This window comes from Hesperophylax consimilis, chromosome 21 (genome assembly GCF_061612785.1).
Source record: "Hesperophylax consimilis isolate HC1 chromosome 21, BYU_Hcon_1.0, whole genome shotgun sequence".
NCBI lineage: Eukaryota > Metazoa > Arthropoda > Insecta > Trichoptera > Limnephilidae > Hesperophylax > Hesperophylax consimilis.
In genome coordinates this window covers 31,893,672-31,910,841 of record NC_142856.1, presented here as the reverse complement: position 1 = coordinate 31,910,841, position 17,170 = coordinate 31,893,672, and the positions used below count along the sequence as shown (strand labels likewise).

At 33.1% G+C, this 17,170-nt stretch overlaps 1 protein-coding gene across 5 annotated transcripts in view; it reads right to left on the bottom strand.

Annotated features, from left to right (window-relative positions):
- Positions 1 to 17,170, bottom strand: part of gol (ring finger protein goliath) — a 210,336-nt gene that overhangs the window by 122,006 nt on the left and 71,160 nt on the right. The window lies entirely within an intron of this gene.

Below are 17,170 nucleotides of genomic sequence, written 5' to 3'. Positions count from 1 at the left end.
ATTTGAATCTGGTGGACCCCAATTTTTTTTCTCGCTGACATAGACCCCCAGCATGCCGATATCGACCACTGGGGGTCCATATAGACCACTTTGGGAACCTCTGGTATAATACATGTAGACTCTAACATAAGTTGATTCAACACGGGCTCTAAAATAAAGTTCAATCGCATACAGGTTGTAAGGCTAAAAAAATAATTCCAAAAATGGGTCCTATATCAAACCGGTTTTGGTGTTAATACTAAAGATCCGTATTATTAAGCTTAGTTGTAGGTCACCTCGAAAGAATAGACAACAAACATGAGAACTAACATTTATCACCTCTTCGAGACTGATTTTGAGTAAATAGAATGCTAGACATCTTTTTGTCTCAACGTTATTTAGGATATTACTATGGCAGACCCGTGAAAAAGCATAAATGTTTTTCTCGTACGTATTTCTTAGAATGTGCTGTCACTGAGCATGAGCAATTACATAATAATAATAACCAAATAGATCCAATAATATCATCATTTCTCCACGGAGAGAAATCTGTTTCTGCCCTCACAGGCCTTATTAGTAAAAAATCAATTCAAGAATGTTTTATGAATTGGTCTCGATAATATATTATGGCTATACAAAGAATCTTCGTTGTGATGTAAAAATATTCGGATTTCCACGAACACGTGTTCCGACATCATGAAAATAAATTCGTAATTTAATAAAAGTTTATCAGACTAACTAACTAACTAACCATCGCGTCGTTTCCCCGCAGTGGTAGGCAGAGAGGTCGGACAGCTTAACAACTCTGTCTTAGCAAACACTCCTTGCGTCATTTACATTCATACATCGTCTCATTCATCCTCTTCTATTATTCTAACTCTTGACATGTCCCGACTCAAGTATCTGATTTACTTGATCGTGCCATGTCTTCCTCGGGCGTCCCCAACTTCTTCTATCATTATCATTTGCCTTATATATTCTCCTTACACTCCTTTCTTCGTTCATTCGCTCGACATGCCCAAACCATCTAAGCGTCCCTTTCTTAATCTTACTCATTACGCTTACATCAGCCTTCTTTGAGGATCTCCACATTTCTCATACGATCATAGATGGTTGTACTACACATACGCCTCAGGGATCTCATGTGTACAGCATTCAGCCTACTTCTATCCTTCTACCAGCACTCCATTGTGGACTGCTAGCTTCGCTTCTTCATTCGAAAAGCCTGCAATCCCGTTTTTAACTGGAATTACCAATACTTACAATTTATCTGGAATTAACTACATTATTACTAATATTTAGTTGTTGTGAAAGAAAACCGTTACACGTGTCTTCCATTGCAATAATATTATTCATTCCGCTTTAAAACGCATTGAGACAGCCAACAAAGAAGCAATAATGTTTACTAGCAGTTAAAAACCCGCTTCGCGGGTTTTTTGCTGCTAGGCCCTGCGGGCGGCACTTAAGTGGGAAAATATTTAAAAGAGAGTTTATAAAAAAAATTCTTGTTAATTACATCTACTTTTATAAACATGTTCTCTTATTTCTAAAATTTCGAAATTATTTATTTGTGATGCTTTATATCCTGTGTGAAGTATTTTAAGACCTGAATTTTTTTTTGCATATAACCATAAAACAATATATTCATAAGACAAATAACATTTAATAACGGTTATTCTAATAAATTGATAGTTGAAATACTAAATAAAATAATTAAACATATTATCTTCAAACGGTATTTTTACCCTAGTTCTTAAGATATAAATAAACAATGGCGTAGAATTCTGTTTGTGGATAACGACACTTCTAAAATTATATATATAAACATTCCTGGTACTATTCAACCGGCGTTTTACACTAATAACAGAATGAATAAATATATTCTTAATAATAAAGATTGCGAAAATCAAACAAAAAAATCAGGAGTTTATAAACTCAATTGGGCTGGATTGTAATTTATTTTACAAAGGTAGAACCAATAGAAACTTTGAAGTCAGAACTAAAAAACATCTCAGGGTTCTAAATGGAAATAGTGAATATGAGTTTGCAAATCATCTTTTGAATCACACTTTCGATAAAAATTCTGGTCTTAAAATACTTCACTCAGGATTAAAGCATCGCAAATAAATAATTTAGAAATTTTAGAAATTAGAAAACATGTCAATATAAAATCAGATGTAATTAATAAGCAAAAAAAAATTATAAATAATAATGAAAAATGCCATTGCAAAGTTGAACTAAACTTCCAGAAGAAATCTTATTATTAAACGCTTGATGTTCAAGTAATTTTGCATATTTAAATATACGCGCCAGTCATTTGATTCGTTTCTTCACCGCCAGAGGGGCGCTCTGTCGGCCACCTATAGCCACGATGCGTATCGGGTATCGGCCATATTGAATTAACGCGAGATTTTTTCGTCAAACGTCAAACGTAATCACGTAATTGTGGATAATTTTCACTGTAATGTAATTAATCCAATGGATTATGAACTTTCTAAGACATATTTTCTTCGATATTATCCAAAAATTGTATGAGCAGAAACGATATTTTTTAAGAAATATCGTATTACATGTGGCGATTCTATTTCAGTATGAAATCGTGTCTTAATCTTTAAAGTCTTATTTAAACAAAATTTGAATTTGACCAATCACAGGGCCTACACCGTCCAGACGCTGGAGTAATAATATTATCAGATAATCATATTATAATTATCTTCCTCGACAATTCTTGCAGCATTAAAACTGGTCATTGATTCGAATCAGCGATGAGTCGTTCATGAGCGAGCCGCACAACTGAACGAGCTCTTTTTGGTGAGCCGTATTCGTACGACTCCCTGGAAACCGTACCACGACTCAATTTAAAGGTTACTCTTTTCTATCAGGAGATATTTTAGAAAAACGGCGCCTACACCTACTAACTACCTCGAATCTTATTTTTCTCGTGTACGAGACGGTGTACCGGGACCAGAGTCATACGCCTACGCTGGGAGCTGGGACCCGTATTAGGGGAGCCGTATCTAGGGAGCCGTAGCCGGGGAGCCGTACCAGGGATCCGTATCGGTCGAACACAGTATTCTCATTGCTCATACGCTCCGAGTTCACAGCTCCCGTTCAATTGTGCCGTCGTTCATTTGAGCTAGTACCGTGACTCCCTACCTTAATAAAATGAGTCACGACGCATCGCCAATTCGAATAGATTATAATACAGGGTTTTTCAATAAGAGGTGTTATTTTGATATTCAATCGTAAAAGATCAATGGTTTCGTTGCTTGTGTGGCACGTAGCGCCGTCTTGTTGAAAGTAAACGTTGTCCAGATCAATACCATCCAATTCCGGCCATAAAATATCATTAATCATCTCTCGATAGCGATCCATTCACCGTAACTGTTGCTCCAGTCTCATTTTCAAAAAAGTAAGGTCCAATGACTCGGCCGGACCATAACCCGCACCAAACAGTCACACGTTGAGGATAGAGAGGCTTTTCAACAATAACTCTTGGGTTTTCCGAGCCCCAGATGCGACAATTGTGCTTGTTGACGAAGCCACCGAGGTGGAAATGGGCCTCATCACTCAAGATGATTTGCATTTGATTCACTCAAGTGAATTTTAATAATTTCAATGCGTTGTTGAAGCGTGTATCGTTCAATTTTTATTACTGGCGTAGTTTTTACTTGTCAAATGTCAAAAAATGACAGCTTCATAAGTAACATCTAAGGAAATAGCGAGCTATTCAAAATAACACCTCTTATTGGAAAACCCTGTATATTACAAATAGTGTAACAAAAGTCACCCGCCAGACTTTAACCGGCCGCGGCGATTTCTGGGCTATTTAGAATACATATGAAAGTATAATTTTGGTCTGCGGGGGACTTTATTTCCAATTCAAATCATCAACAATAGAAATAAGAGGCCAGCAAGATTCTGTGTCTTGGCCTGGGTTGAGGTGGTTTTGGTCCAAGACATTCAGGAACATTCCGAGTTAAAAAAAGGTAAATAAAGTTGGTTGTTTTCAGGTGAAAAAATGTAATAAGCAGTAATTGTTGAATGAAACACCAGTATATATTGAATTATTTCGCGAATCAGAGATAAGCCGCCATAGCTCAGTGGTCAGAGCTGTCGACCGGAAATCGAAAGGACACGGGTTCAAGTCCCGTTGGCGTCATGTATCTTTTATCAGGAGATTTTTCAATGTGGATGAGTGTTTCAGGCTAATAATTATTGCTTATAAAAGTAATTGTTACCCTTTGTGCTATGCATAAAATTTTTTTGTCTTAAACATTAGTTTACCAAAAAAAAAAAATAATAATTAATATTTGACAACTTCTAGTATTTCACCCAAAAAATGTAGACAATTTGTCTCGACGCCATCTAGTAAGAGAGTTAGCACTTACAATGCCTTTCTCTTATAAAATAAAGTTGGTTGTTTTCAGGTGAAAAAATGTAATAAGTAGTAATAGTTGAATGAAACACTAGTATATATTGAATTATTTCGCGGATATGAGATAAGCCGCCATAGCTCAGTGGTCAGAGCAGTCGACCGGAAATCGAAAGGACACGGGTTCAAGTCCCGTTGGCGTCATGTATTTTTTATCAGGAGATTTTTCAATGTGGATGAGTGTTTCAGGCTAATAATTATTGCTTATAAAAATAATTGTTAAAAAAGGTAGTTTACGCACGTCATCGTCTCTTCCTTCTCACGATATACTAGAATAAACACTGAGATACTAGAAACATGACGTCACTTACGACCTCTCCCTGGGACTGGTGTAATTTCATATTCAATAAAATAATGCGATTTACATAACAAGGAAGATTAAATTCCGTTTTTAACAAGCGATTTTATATTGCAAAATCAAGTCACCTGGTTTTTGCTTCTAAGCTTGTGAGCAATGAGAACACAATGGTGTGAATTTACTAATACATCGGAGACAATGATTAGCATCAATTAATCATCACTCAACCGATGATAATTGAATGCAGGTAGGTACTCAAAATGTAATAAAAGGTTAACTATGTATCCGGTTGAAAACTGAGTGGACAAATGTCTGGGGTTCGCACCCAGGTGTAGTGGATTCAATTCTTTGCTAGAGGAACCCTTCAGCATTTCTCAAACAATATTTAAACTTGAAATGATGGTAGGAAGAATTCAAATACTGAAGTTTGAAAAACTCCTACTACCATCATTATAAGCGCAAAAAGATGCTTGTACGATGCAGTATTGAATATAGTAAACACACAGTACTGAGAAAACGTACGTGGTTTCACTAAACTAAACTGAGAAGTGGACATACTTTAGCTGTCCGTTCATATTATTTGTTTGTTGATTTTTGATGGTTTGATATTTTCTATTATATACTTAATTTTTAAGACATAATAATTTTTAAAATTATTATGTCTTGTAATTTTTGTAATTTTAAGCTTTGTATAAAAAAAATACTGATATCCTTGTGATGGTGAATGTGCAAATGTGATTGCTGCAGACACATTAGTCTAGGGACATTTATATTTGTATGTAAATTTATTTTATACTAACCACAAGAATGTACTTTAAATTTCCTGTTTGTGTCTCAAATAAAAATAAATAAAATACATATACGAGTAGTTTTTCCATTCGTACACATATATTCTTTGAATGGCTGTCCTTTTCATACGCAGTTCTACATTTTTCGTTCGATTAGTAGGATAATTTATTTAAAGGAAGATAAACAGTTTTAATATTAATATAATATACGGCGGAGGGTGGAAAAGACACAGACCAATTATAAATGTTCACAGATGGTTGATTTGGTAATCAACAACTATGTATTTAGTGAAAGTAAACTAAAATATAAAAAGCAGAACTAAGTAACAATTATAAAAGCCGAACTTAGTAACAAGTATAAAAATACATATAAATTGAAGTAGAACAAATGTAATGCATTATACAACAATATAAGTGTTCTTAACTATACAGGGTAGAGTGGGAGACAGGTTTTGCCGTCGGGACGGGATGGGGAAGGAAAAGGATGAGAGAATTTTGCCGCGCGAGTGAAATAAAAGTAAATTAGCAATTTGAAGATAAAATAAGGTACAATTAATTTAATCATTATGATTTTGTGCTATTCATACCTTAAATGTGATACAATGAACTTCTGTAACGATAGTAACTAGCAGTGAGTATATTTGCAAGTTTTTTGTAGTACCAGTTGCAGGATTGGAGTTGGTGTAGCATTTGTCAATATAGAAAGGGGTTTTCTGTGTGCTATATCGAAGCGGTGCGTGGACATTTATTTTGTTTACCAACTCCGGGCAATCAACTTTCAAGTTAATAGTTTTGTAAATGAGCATCTGATCAGCGACAAGCCTCCTGTTGAGTAGTTTCGTGATTCGAAAACGTTTCTCGATTTCATCGTAAGAGTTGTGTATATGTTATAATGATTTAAAATCGAGGAATTTGAGAAAGCGCTCTTCAACTCGTTCTAACCTGTTAACATAAACAATGTAGCGCGGATTCTAAACCTGTGAACAGAATTCCAGGTGTGGACGAGCATGTGAACTATAGAGAACCAGGTAAGTCTTAGTGTTGTTGAAGAATTTGCTGTTCTCAGTACAAAACCTAGACTTTTTGTTGCTTTGGTGACAATATGATCAACGTGTTTCTCAAAGGTAAGTTTAGAGTCCAAAAGAACCCGAAGATCATATGTATAATCTTTATTTTTAGTAGGGATCCAGAAATGACGTGATCATGCGTTATTTTCACACGGTGGTGTGTGCAACATTTCTGTATATTGATAAAAAGCTTATTTCTCAGACAGTAATCAGTCAGTCGTGTATACCACCTCAAAACATTTGTAGTAATACAAAATATTTGTATTAATACAAAATCTTTTGCAGTGATACAAAATATTCGTATTAACACAATAACACTTAACAATAACACTTCCAAAATATCAAAATGACAAAATTCAATCAGTGTTTAATGCAGCAGCACGGCTCATAACCGGGGTTTCAAAATATTCGCACATTTCAGAACACCTTCGTAACCTTCACTGGCTCAAGTGCCCTGAAAGAATCCAGTACAAACTGTGCTGGATGGTGTTTAAATCCATCAATGAAATGGCCCCACCCTACATCTCTGAACTATGCGTCCCGGAAAACACTGGGCTGAGGCAGTCAACTCTTAGAACAGCAACATCATCAGCTGTAGGCAGACTGATAGAACCTAAGCGCAAGCCAAATACTAAGTTTGGTGATCGCGCTTTCAGAGTATCTGGGCCGAAGGCTTGGAATAAACTCCCTCCGGAACTAAGATCCATAACAAGTCCAACAGAATTCAGGTCTAAACTAAAAACTTACCTTTTTAAGCTGTCGTACCCTTGAATTAAATATACCATTCCTAAGAGAAAGTCCAGTTATATTCAATTCTTTAATTAAGTCCTAAATCCTGTATCTAAATTTCGCCAATAAACAATTAGATAATGTTAATTAAGTGTTAATCTCAAGTGACCTACCAGGTAAGTATTGTACTGTGTATTTTCTCCATAAATAGTTAAGTAATAACATAGATCACTGTAGAAATGTATTATAAGTTTGTACAGCGCCCTTGAGGTGATTTTGCACAAAAATGGCGCTATACAAGTCATCTAATTATTATTATTTTTTGTAGATACAAACAAAAAAAGAGAAAAATATATTTTGTATGGGATTTTTGTAGAGCATCTTGTTTGAGGTACTCTACACCAGTGGAATGATAGAAGAAGAATTGAACCCACGACGCCTGGGTGGGAACCAGAATCATTTGCCAACCAAGCTATTAACCGTCGTAATTTACTTACTAATGCTGCGAATAAAAACCAGAAGCATTGAAACACGGAAATGCTTATCAACTTTAGCAATTCAACACCCAATAAACAAAATTATAATCAACATTATACTATGTGGATGGCCTTTCTTTCATGGCGAATTACCCAATGACCAGGAAAAGATCTACATTCAATAGTTCTATAAAAAACCATAAAAACCGATAGGTTACGATCAACACTTTTATGAATTAAGTACCTACCTACCTCCATGCATTTATTTGCTTTAAATGGTCATGTAAAATGAAAGCATACATCAATATAGTAATATATTATCACAGTTTAGCAAGGCCAACGTCCGCGTCCATAAAACAAGGTACTTACTTACTTGTGGAATAGGGTATTCTCATTGTTTTTTTATTATTAAAAAATATACGATAGTGAAGGTATTTTTATTTTATTTTTGTGTTGACGAATAAATTTTCTGTGACGATTTAAAATGTGACATTTTCGATTTTCGAAATTCGGTGTCGTTGACGTTACTCCGGGCGACGCGACGTTGGTGACAGCCGTCTTACCAGCCAGTGACGGTTTCTATATCGAAATGACGTTGTAGCCAGTTGGAACCATTTCGGAGAGTGCGGTTTTAGACCTATTGGAAATCAATAATTATTAATGAATATGACATATTTTTAGTACGACAATTGTAATCAGAAAATAAAACGTAAAATCTTCTACCCCCAAATACCCCCATAACATATAACACACTTTTTAAGCAGGCGGCTAAATAGAGGAAGGAACGAACAAACTTCCATATTTTATTTGTGTCATTACGCCTTTCGGCTTTTACGTAATATTACTTAAAGTATTAGACAAAAACTACACATAAACCCATCAATGAAATATTTAATTATTTAAGAAGTTCGAATGAGCAAAGAAAGGAGTGTAATATGACGCAAAGAATAATAGAAGAGAATGTATGAGGCGATGTATGAATAAGAGTGTGTGTCAAGACCGAGTTGTTTGGCGGTCCGTCCTCTCTGTCTACCCCTGCGTGGAAACGGCGTGATGGTGAGTCAGTTAGTTAAGAAAAAGGTAATACTAATAAATCTTGTGAATACATAAAACAGATCAAGAGGGAATTGGTTGAGGATAATATTGCTAGTAAATTCTTAGATTGCGATCGATAAAGATGACGGAAAATAATCTGGTCTCAATGGCTGAGTGGTTAAGAGCATTGTCCTGGTAAGACAGATATCCTGGGGTTGATTCCCAGTTTTTTTCTTGTTCTGTTTCATGTTCCTATTAGATTTATTAATGTTCTTCTTCAATAATTAAATAAATATAATATACTCTTCTGTTATACCGACTCTTGACATGACCCGACTTAAGCGTGTGATTCACTTGATCGTGCCGTTTTTCTGGGTCGTCATCGACTCTTTCTTGCGTTCACTTTCTAGTCATATTATATTCTCGTGATGACCCTTTTACTTAATCCGATGGACCTGTTTATAAGATTGGGCGTCAAATCAGCATTCAATGGTGCCTGCTAGTCTGCGATCAACAAAATAATAATAATAAACACGTAATATTAGTATTCAAACTACACAACATTTTACTACGCACAAAGATGAGCATCAATCCAAAAACATCAAACAATCCGTAGGTACCTATATTATTATGTAAATTACTGTAGCATGTTGTCTCTGATTCGATGTTGATTATACAAACAACAAAAAATATAAAAAAGACAATAATAATTTAAACACGCGATCGATCGATTTAAATTCTTCGCGTGTTTCGATTTGTCTGTTGTCAGTAGACAACGGTTGCAAATAATAAAGCTATAAACAAAGAAGTTTGTTGGACATTCCGTCCACGATTGTGCAGCTGAGGTCAGACCACTTTGCTTCCGCGTTATCTCTTGCTATGTGCGTCGCTGAGAAGCTATTGAAACAAAACAAGAAGTCAATGTACAAAGACTTCATTAATTAATTGCTTTTCATCTCTTGCTTTATTACATGCAAAATAGGATTTTATAAATGACAAAATATGTGCATTATTGAAACATTGGTCATGCATTCATCTTGGCAATAATAAAAAAGTAGTGGAATTATTAAAAAACCATCAAAAACAAATAATTAAGTTTGCTGGGTGACCTTGTAAAAATCAAATGTATGTCAATAAGGCTGAAATCATTTGAATCATCAATCATTTGTTTAACTTTGAAATTAAACACCCATCTATGGGAAGGGATGGAGAGGGGGGGGGGGTTCATCATAAAGAATTAAGATGTGTTCACATAAAATAGTATTTACATTGTGTTTGTACATATTGTGAGATTTGAATACTTCTCTTCCATGGGTTCGTTAGCTTGTGGTTGGAAGAAGAGTGCACAGTACATTATTGTGGTTATTTATAAGTAATTAACAATATGATAGGTACATGTATTAAGTGTTGTAGTAATTAAATTGCAGTACGAAAGTAAAAATAATTCTATACTAGTAGTTCCGTGAACAGTAGACTTTGCGTAATGATGATGAAATGCGAAATGGTCGAGTCAAAACAGGACATCGCTGCGCTCAATCAATTATGCTATTTTTAATTTAAATCCAACACAATTTTGAATGTTCTGCTGAGTACACATATATTTATTTATAATTTAAATCCAACACAATTTTGAATGTTCTGCTGAGTACACATATATTTATTTATAATTTAAATCCAACACAATTTTGAATGTTCTGCTGTGTACATATATATCTATTTATAATTTAAATCCAACACAATTTTGAGTGTTCTGATGTGTGCATATATATTTATTTATAATTTAAATCCAACACAATTTTGAATGTTCTGCTGAGTACACATATATTTATTTATAATTTAAATCCAACACAATTTTGAAGGTTCTGCTGTGTACATATATATCTATTTATAATTTAAATCCAACACAATTTTGAGTGTTCTGATGTGTGCATATATATTTATTTATAATTTAAATCCAACACAATTTTGAATGTTCTGCTGTGTACATATATATTTATTTACTTTTACGTGTGAAAGCAATTTCGCTTTGTTGTGAAGCAACGATCTATTAAAAGAAAATCGAATAATCCTCAAAGATGAAAATTTATTTCTTCATTACTTTTTTGTGGAGTTAACGTAGGTTCTGATGTAAACCACATATTTGAAAACACGATATAGATATTATACGTAGGTAATAAATAAATTAGGAATGAAATGAGAATAATCTTACATGATTAGATGCCTACATTCTTTGAAGAATATATAATAATAAAAAATCGCTAAATAGAATTAAACAAAGTCACTATCCGCGTCTGTCTGTTTGTGCGATTAGTTCTTCTAAACTATGCGATGGAGTTTGATGGGGTTTTCACTATCATTTAGAGAATTTCTCCCAGAAGGCTTATATACATATAATACATGGATATTTTATTTATTGAAGTCGAGCAACACCGGGTAAACGTCAGCTAGTCTATTTATAAATTAAGCAAGACATACATAATATTTATAAAAAATGAACCTAATATTGTGTGCATTATCAAACTATAATTAATGACATGAAGATATTTATAATACCGGAACAATTGTTGAAATCTGCAGAATGTGAGAAACAGGTTTGACCAAATCAAGACGATTTCCAAAGTGGGCAGCGTGGAAACCTGAGCATTGCATTAGACATTGTTAACCTTATATTATGGATCAATATAAAAAATAACGTATTTATCTTTATATTTGGTAATACAGTAAAATATTTGTGACATTTTGTCACAAACAACCTGAAGGGTGTCGAGGATATGAAGATACAAAGAAGAGCGATACCGTTAGTGCGGCACAAACGTCAAAAGAATACTGTTCAACGCATTCTGCACATCGCTGTGCTTACACATAGAACCATGGAAGTGAGGTCAAAACTGGGGGTAAATTAAATTGCATCCCAATGGCGTAAGCTAAAAGCCATCTACAATAAAGCTTATCGACAACTAAGCCGCCTACCGAGATACTGCAGCGCCACGGAAACGTTCCTCCTGGAGGGACGAGTGCACTCTTTCAGAGCACTAACTTCTCCACCACCGCGTGCCGGCGCCCTCATGGCCCGAAAGGACACAGTCAAATATCCTCCATAAACAACTATTTGAATAATTTGTATTTAAAAATTTTTCACTCACTTTCTGTTTTTATTCTATGTAGTTTTATTTTGCTTTTTTAATCTATTTTACTACTCTGAAATTGTGAAATAAATAGCATTGTACCACCCCTGCAAACTTTATGGAAAAATATTATTATTAATCACCATACTTAAAAAAAATATTGGCATAATAAATATATTCATATAAGGTTACATGCGGGACAAAAAAGGTTACACTTAGGCACACACAGTTAAAGGTTTTCGTGCTTAAATTCGTCGTTACGACATGTGGAAAATATCCACATTTCCTTTGAGGCATTCAATTAAGGCCGAGTGTAGTTTTTTATTAATTTAAAATAATGATAATATTATTAAGCAAATCGATAATGATAGTGTTTTCAACAAGTAAATTTTTTTTATACATTTTTTAAATTAACATAGGCTTAGTAATTATCAAAATCAAATCGAAAATATGACCTTTTTCAGACCGTAATACGTGCGTTTTAAAAAATACTATTAAAGGCTGAATATCGTCAAAATTACCTGAAGGGGTTTTCTTTAAACGTACGAAAAAAAAAACTAAAAAATAAATAAAATAGGTTCGTAGTTTAATTTTTTCATAAACACTAATTGTTCTTGTTTTTAAAATGCAGATTATAAAACTTTGGATACGTTTATTTAACAAAACTAAACGATAAATTATTGGTATTATATTTTTCCATTTTTTAAAGTTAATTTAATATTTTTATACTATAATTTAAGAAAGAACACTTAGATTTTTAAATTACTTTTAAAATAGGCCGTCTGGTGGCGCCTATTTGAAAATTTTAATACGGTAGAACATCGAACTAAAAGCTTCTTTTAAATATCCCAACAGATGGCGCTATCATGGTCGGAGTCTTGGTTAGTGTTTATTTTTCAAACCGAAAAATTAATTATAATTAATTATAATTAATTAATTAATTATTAAGTTATTATTATATGATAATTATTAAAATATATATTATAATTAAAATATATTAAAATATTATTATTATTAAATTATATGATATTATACCATATTTTTAAAAATTAAATATTAATAATATGATAATATTTTGTAATCCTACATGTATTTAAAATGACTGACTTTTGCATTTTTATATATAAATTTTTTGATAGATCTAATAGGCCTAAATTTTTTATAAGAGAGCTAGGTATAATGCCAGTAGCCGAAATTACAAATGGTAATATTTTTATAGTCTGAGAATGTCAAATTCTTTTGAACTCATTTCCTAAATCTGTGTATTTTATTATTATGGCAGAATCAAAGAAAAGACTGCGATTGACTTGTACGAGGAAAGATACAAGGTAAAAGTGTCGCCATGTGGTATTTTTGTGAGAAAGGAATGGCCATACTTGGGGGCAAGTCCAGATGGATTGGTTGGAGAAAATGGTATAGTAATGGGTATAGTGGAAGTAAAATGCCTGCCCTCAATCGGAGACAAAACTATTTTTGACGCAGCTCTGGAAGATAATATCTTCGTTGCCGTGCAGAATGGAATACTTGTGTTGAAGAAGTCACATAATTATTCATTTCAAGTTCAAGGACAATTATTCATTACAAGAAAGGACTTCTGTGACATTATAATTTATTCTGAAAGTGGAGTAGAAGTAATAAGAATATATCCTGACAATGAATAGATATTTATTTAATTTAAATAAGATAAAATGTTTGCCATCGTATCATATATAAATATATATATATTTGTTTGTATGCAAATGTATGATTTGTCTGATTATATTTTTGTAATTGTTTGTACCTATTTATGAATTAACTGAATTTTTACAAGTGAATGGTTCTCACAAAAGAGGGAACATCTAATAAATAAATAAATCATGTTTGTTTTTATTATTTTGGCAAAATAAAATGTTCATGTAAAATATTGTATGAAAAAGTGACAGTATTAATTTATAAACACATTGAAACGAAAGGAACGAAGCAACCGCAAGCGTTATGCGTTGTTTGCGGTTGCTTCATTCCTTTCTCAAAGACAAATACATAGCACTATCTTTTTTATGTTAATACAAACATGGTATTTGTATTTTTTTGACATACTTCGTATTGTGGCGCAACTTGTGATTTTTTTTTTTAAATCCTCAAAGTTGAAAAAAACACTTTTGAATGTTGATGATTCATTTTAATGCTTAAATGCTTTTAGGCTTGCAGTGTAAATAAAATATTGTAAACTAGACAAAGCATACTCATATGTAAAGCATTTAAGCCTTAAAATGAATCATCAACATTCAAAAGTGTTTTTTTCACTTTGAGGATTTAAAAAAAAAAAATCACAAGTTGCGCCACAATACGAAGTATGTCAAAAAAATACAAATAAATAGTAGTATATCTGTGTGTAAGGATGGAATGGCCAACCTTATGATTACAGAGATAGCCTCATTTTTAATGTCAGTGCCATACAAATTTTTCTTAAAAAAATGATAACTCCTTCATTTGTACACGCAATGGGTTCGTACGAAATTTTATAGCATATTAATGATCAGCAAAATCCATTTCTAGCCAAAAAAAATACTCTTGAAAATTCAAGTCTCTATGTCTATGAAAGGCGATTTTCAGCCCACTGTGCGGCGTAGTCCGGTAGTAAGGCTTTGGACTCCCATTCCGAAGGTCGCGGGTTCGAACCCAGTGTACGCAAATAAATTTTATTTGATTGATTTGTGTTATTTCACAATTGTTTAATTAAAATAATAAATACTATATATGCGGCACGTTCCAGAGTGGAAGACACTCCCAGTATCGCCTTGGTGTAAGACCACCATTCAGAATTGAAACGTTTCTCCAAATGGCTTTAGCCGTGTTTAGTGACTAGATCTAAATAGCCAGGTACTTCCCCACCTTCCTCTTCCCCATCTAAAATAGTTATAATAATAATATAAAATGAAATGTCAGGCTTTCTGTAAAAATATTGAAATACATACAATTAAATTAAATGTTACCTTGTATATATTCGTTTATATTCTAACGTAGTATAAACTAATTAAATAAATAATACAAAAAAATAGTGCCATCTGGTAACTGAAATTCATAACTTTTATAACGATGATAACGAAGACTTACATTACCGCCATCTTACTGTTTTCAGGCAAACGTTTTTAAAATAAATTCTAGTTAGAAAAAATATTGTTTTGGAAATGAACAACAGAGTTCTTGTGTGTCGAAAATAGTTGATTTTGACAGGTCTACACTCGGCCTTAACCTAGTGAGCCTTCCTAGGGGCATCGGCATTGGTAAGTAAGTTCTACACAAAAAATCAGAAACCTGTGTTGGCGGCATCGCGTAAAATTATCCGGGACATAGAATCCTACTATAGCCAGAATGTCTAGTAATAATTAAGAGGGAGCTACTAGCCAAAAATGTGTATATTCTTGGTATACCTTATATTGTAGGTAATAGGCATTAAAATCGCTTGACAAACGGGGTCTAGAAACGTTCGATTTCAAGCACAAAACTGTTTTTTATTTATTTTGTAAATAATTTTATAAGAAAGCAAAAAAGTTAATCACGTGAAAAGTTGTTTCCTTTGTGCGTTCATTCAATTCTCAGTGATGAAGATTCGAAAATTATATTCAAAACAAATACTTACTTTCCTTTACAAGAACCTAAACACATTTAAAACTTCACGAATTCCTCGCAATACTAGAACAAGACATGCACACCAACTACTAATACCAAAAACCAACACATCCTTTGGACAAAAACACTACAGATTCCAGGCTATAAAACTAGACAATTCACTTCCAATACAATATAAAACATCTAATCTTACAGAATACAAAAAACTCACATGGAACTGGCTACAATCATTTTAAATATTTAATTTTGTTATATTTCGCATTTTCTTTTGTTAAAACTATGTAAAAATCGATATTATATTTTAATTTGTATTTTTTCTCTGTGTAACTAATCTCCACTGTATTGTTTACTATTATATAACTTTACAATTGAAAAAGTCCTCCACAACACAGGTGTACTCCTAGCGTGGAGGACAATGTACTATATCTTTGTAATACTAATTTATTTAGGAATAAATAAAAAAATAAAAAATTATTGAAAATAATTTTTTTTAAGTAGTTTACATTTGTATTTTTTGAGTATTTTATTTATTTATTTGTATACTACTCAAGCGAAACGATAGGAAAACCTTCAATTTATCTAAAGCATATTTTTTGGTATTCATAATGTACACCAATTCGTTATAAAGATTAATCAAAATAGTGATTGGCATTAAGCTTCAAGCGTTAAGAATTGGACCATAACATATAAGGTCATTTTGATTGCAAATAACCTCCCCTACTACCCCACTTCGTTTGATCCATAGCTTACAGGACACCCTGTATATCTTGGGTGAAGCATGCAAAACATTTTACGATGCATTAGGCATTAGACATAAAAATATGATAATATCTGGTTGAAGAGACCTTGAACTGTTGTATAGGTACCATAATGAATTATTATTCACAACGCATAAAGCCGCGAGCTATTCTATAAGTTGATTTTCAGGTAGAGGTAGGTAGCTACCGGACTAATAATTAAAAATCGACGACGGAATTTTTTTCCACTCATGATCACGCGAAAATCGTCAAAATTAATGCCAGAACCGTATGAATCGGTTCATACAAAATTATTCCGGTTTTATTCAATTTGCTTTGTTACTGGCTTGTAGGGAAATTCTGTGAAGAGTGTAGTAGAAGTCTAGTATAAATATATCGTTTATTGCTGTTTAGTTTACTAGCTATTTATTGTAGAATTTGTGAAGCTGAAAGTATTTAAAAATCACATATTACAATAATACGCTGTGCCTATTCTGTGAGGATTATAGGGTGAATGTCCCAAAGGTCAGCCTCTTAAGATTTTTACTTGATTTATTACAGTTTAAAAAGTAGTAAATAGCGTTTAAGTTTCTAACAATTACACCTTATTATAGTTCAAAGAACAGACTATTCACTTATCATAATTGGAAATGTATTTGTTTCAATGAAAATGATTTAAAGGCCTTTCAAAACTTAAATGCCAAAATCACCCAAAGTCAGCCACCATGTGCCTATCTCCAGCCTTTCGAGTTCCTAAAGTCAGCCTAGTCGACGGCTGAGGGTTTTAAATTATTACATATGACGTGAAATTAAAAAAATAGGTATTCAATAGTAGCAATTTTATTTATATCTACATAGTAAGCAGACAAATATGGCAAGTAAATTGTTTAGA